The sequence below is a fragment of the Hippocampus comes genome, unplaced genomic scaffold, assembly GCF_001891065.2.
Source record: "Hippocampus comes isolate QL1 unplaced genomic scaffold, H_comes_QL1_v1.1 C16413041, whole genome shotgun sequence".
Classification (NCBI taxonomy): Eukaryota; Metazoa; Chordata; class Actinopteri; order Syngnathiformes; family Syngnathidae; genus Hippocampus; species Hippocampus comes.
Window position 1 is genome coordinate 1 of NW_017831304.1, and position 407 is coordinate 407.

At 60.4% G+C, this 407-nt stretch overlaps 1 pseudogene; it reads right to left on the minus strand.

Moving 5' to 3' along the window:
- Nucleotides 1-12: 12 nt before the first annotated feature.
- Nucleotides 13-366, minus strand: LOC109508647 (calcium-dependent secretion activator 2 pseudogene; annotated as a pseudogene).
- Nucleotides 367-407: the final 41 nt, after the last annotated feature.

Sequence of the window (407 nt, forward strand, 5' to 3'; positions counted from 1 at the left end):
CCCCAAAAAAACAAAGGAAGAAGCGTTGGCGACCTGGCAGGCGTTGTAGAGCAGCTGGTGCTCAAACTTGCGGACCCCCAGGATGTGCTGGAACATCTCGTAGAGTTGCTCCTTGCTGAGGATGAGCTCGGAAACGGCGCTGAGGTGCGGGCGTTGGGGCTGCCGCCGCATGTCCTCGTCGCCCCTGTAGATGGCGTCGTACTTGGCGATCCAGGAGGTCAGCACCGTCTCCTTGCTCAGGCCGTCGATTTCGGGGAGGCTGCGCACGCGGCGCTCGATGTTCTTCTTGAAGACCTCGCGGAAGTCGCCGGCCGAGCAGCTGCCGCTCTGAACCATGCGGCACACGCGCTCGCTCTTCAGGAAGCCCTGCGCACAAAACAAAAGTTGCATACAACTTTCATCTTGCG